Here is a 3526-nt window from a genome sequence, read left to right on the forward strand (position 1 = left end):
CTCGCCCGCAGAGCCGAGCTCGGGGACCCCCAGCGTGCACCCGGAGAGAGAGCGACCTGCGAGCGCGCTCAGCCGAGGCGCAGGGAGAGTGGCCCGGAGTTCAGCTACCTGCGGCGGCCACGGTCCCCGAGACACAGCGGCGCCAGGGAGAGGGGAAAGTTGCTCGCAACTCTGGAGAGGAGGGATCCCGTTCAGGGACCAGCGGGAGTTGTGCGGGGCTCCACGACTCAGCGCCGGACTGGCCCAGCGAGGAGTCGGAGGGCCCCTTTTGGAATCGCGGAGCCACCACTGGCGCGGCGGCGGCCCCAGGCGGGGAGAGGCTGAGGTCCAGCCCCTGAGCAGGCCGACTCCGCGCGTCACGGGCCCCGCCCAGGCTCCGCCCCAGGACCGCCTCCGGGACAGCCCTTCCCCCCGGCCCGTCACCCCGCAGGGTTTACCCCTTGCCCAAGGAGCTCGGCGAGCCCGGCGCCAGCCTCCCTTGTTTGTGACCAGGAGAGGGGCTGGAGAACAGACGGCATTTTTAGAATGCTATCGATTTGCATATTGTTTTGCATAAAATCCCATAATAAACTTGAAAACCTGGATCCCAACTCTGAAAATGCAAATGGCTTAACAGCACAGTTTACTGCCACATTCTAGGCTGGTCACCTCCCAGGCTTTTGAATAAAATAATAAACCCAGGAACAAACAAATATTTTAGCAATGATCTCGTTTTAGCTTTACCTGGTACCTTATTCCCCTTTCCTCTGCTGTTTGACCCAGGTCGGGAGGTGCAAAGACACTGAGAGACTGGGAGGAATCCAATTTTAAATAAAATTAACAAGCATCTCCCTGACCCCTACCATGTTCAAGGCCCCATGAGCTCAATGAAGGGGGGTGTGAACAATGAAGAAATACTGGGTCATATCTCACTGAATCCTAAAAATACTGTATTTTTCTTTGCTGAATGTTTTCATCCACTTATTTTTCAAGCTTCTTACTAAAATATGATGTTCTGAAGGTCTGCCTTCAAAATTCACCACATGCTCATGTAACAGCTAACACAGGTATGTCCCACAAGACTTTTTACTTATCCAAAGGTAAGCTGATTGCTTAATGAATTTTTTTTTTTATTCCCTTTCCTACCGAACACCAGAGAACAGACTCCGGAGAAAAAGATTCATAAATTGCGTGCAAAGCCATTTCTACATTTTTAATTTTACGTAAGTTTGCACTTGGGTTCTTCATGTAGGTTGAACAAAAGAATGTACAGTTCTCACATTAAGTTGTAAGTTACAGTGCATTAGGTCTTATATAAAGTTGAACAACAAAAAAATGGGTAAGCTGTTTCTGTGTTTCAGTTTAAATAAACTGAGTAAAAGATAAAAGTACAATTAACATTTGTGAAGAAGAAGAAGGAGAATGTACGGGTTTTTCAGGTATCATTTTGTACACAATCCCCCACAGCGTTTACATTTTTATTCTCCTGCCCATAGCCCTCTCTTTTCTTCATCTGAGAGGAGAAATATGAAAGGAGAAATGGAGTGAAGTCTGGGTCAAGAACAAAGAGCAGAACAGGAAAGGCATGCTGCTGCTACTGATGGAAAGAAGCAGACAGAGGCGCATGGTCATCAAGTAAGAACCTGAAGAAGTGGTCCATGAGAAACTTGGTGAAGCTCCTAGTTATACAGGGAAGAGGACCTCTGCCGAGATGGCGACAGTGGGCACCCTTGGTACGACCTTTCGGCAGGAGATGCACCAACTGGGGTAACGGCTTGATTGGTCAGCATCGAGGAGCTGCCGTCTAAATTCCCACAGCAGCTCCTGGATGACAGGAGCCCATCATTCTTGGACCCCCAGCACGTAGCACATAGTAAGTGCCTAATAAATAGGTACCGGGAACCTGGTGTCTGACCCTGAGCCATGGCAACCTCCACATGGGATTGTGGCATGTCTGGGCTTGTACAAAGCCTGCCCAAGGGTCTATTTGCATGAAGGGACGGGGCGGGGGGAGCTTCCCCAGAGAGAAGTCACTGGGAGAGTGTCAGGCAGAGCATCCTGGCTCAGAGCAAAACCTCAGGGGCCAGTGAAGGGGGCAGTCAGGCATTCTGTAGAACATTTGTCTCCTGGCTTTGCCTCCCTATCCAGCCATGGTGGATGTTCAGGGACTGGGGACTGGGTTCGAAACCTGGGGACTGTTCATTTACTGCAAGGAGTAAAATGGAGCTGCAATACCAAAAGAGAGGAAGGTCCTTCCCCGACTTGTGCTGGAACCCTGCATAGCCACAATACCTTGGCCCATCCAGTGATCTCCTTCAGGGGCATCATGGATAACAAGTAACCAGGAGAAGAGCCGTCTGAGGCCGCCTGAATGTGGGCCCTGGTAGGCAGTGGCTTGTGTTTTTTGCAGCTTCGGGGTTTGTTGTAGACCTCAGAAGTAGATATCCTTGAATTTAAAAGGGGGGAAATGACAGACTTGGTAGCTGGCTGAATTTTCTGAAGGTTCTTTGGAAATACACCTGACACTCCTAGGAATAATTAGGGGATTTACAGAGGACCAGAAATCCGCAGTAGAAGGTGGAGGAGGTAGTGGTCAATAACATACACAAAATTACATCCCCACCTCCCAGAATGAACATGTGGACCCAGGACTTTAAATCCCAGGACTGGTAAATTTGGCTCACTATTCAAATAATATTTCCATAATTTTAGAATAAAGTTACAACTAGTTTAGGTGTAACCAGAGCAATAGTCTATGAGCAAGTTTTAGTGACTGTAATCTTTAAATTGTTCTAGATTACTTTGGTTGCAAAGCATGGGCAGCTTAGAAAGGTATTCTACGTAAGAACCAGGGACTGGTTCTTGCCTACTTGGCAAGGGCACCTATTAATCAATCAAGGGCCTCCTAATCAACTCGGGGCTGCCAACACTGCATTTGGCAGAGCAGCCTTAGATACAGTGACTGGCAAAAAGCACGGTGTGTGATTACACCGAGGGGTGCAGACAGGCTGGAGCCATGCACAGGCTCAGAGGAGTCTGAACATCAGAGTGGCAAACACCAAGATAATGGTTCAAGTGCATTTGTTCTAGTTATTTGCCCATTAATTTGCATCATTATCACAATAAATATTAAAATACTTTTCCTGTTAATAACTAAAATTAATTTCCCTGTAATTTAATTTCAATAAATTGTCTTCCAATGTATATCTGCAGTACAGACGCAGTCATTTTTCAGGCATGTGGATGAGAGAGGGTAAAAGAAGGAAGCTGAATTTCCTTGCCTTGGAATTTGAATCGGAAGGGATCCTGGTGGTCCAACTTCATTTTCCTACTGATGAGGAAACCAGGGCCCAGAGGGGCTGGACATTAGGTAACTTCCCTAAGAAAGGAATCTCTCTGGTCAGTGGAAGAGGAAGCCTGGAATGCTCTTGTGTTCTCAACCACAACAAGAGAGCACTCAACAACTCTTGTCCTGTTTATGTACGTATGTGGGTTTTTTTGTTTTTGTTTTTGTTTTGGATGAGGTAAAATTCACCAAAAATAGTGT

Source organism: Hyperoodon ampullatus, assembly GCF_949752795.1.
Source record: "Hyperoodon ampullatus genome assembly, chromosome: 3".
In the NCBI taxonomy this organism is placed as follows: domain Eukaryota; kingdom Metazoa; phylum Chordata; class Mammalia; order Artiodactyla; family Ziphiidae; genus Hyperoodon; species Hyperoodon ampullatus.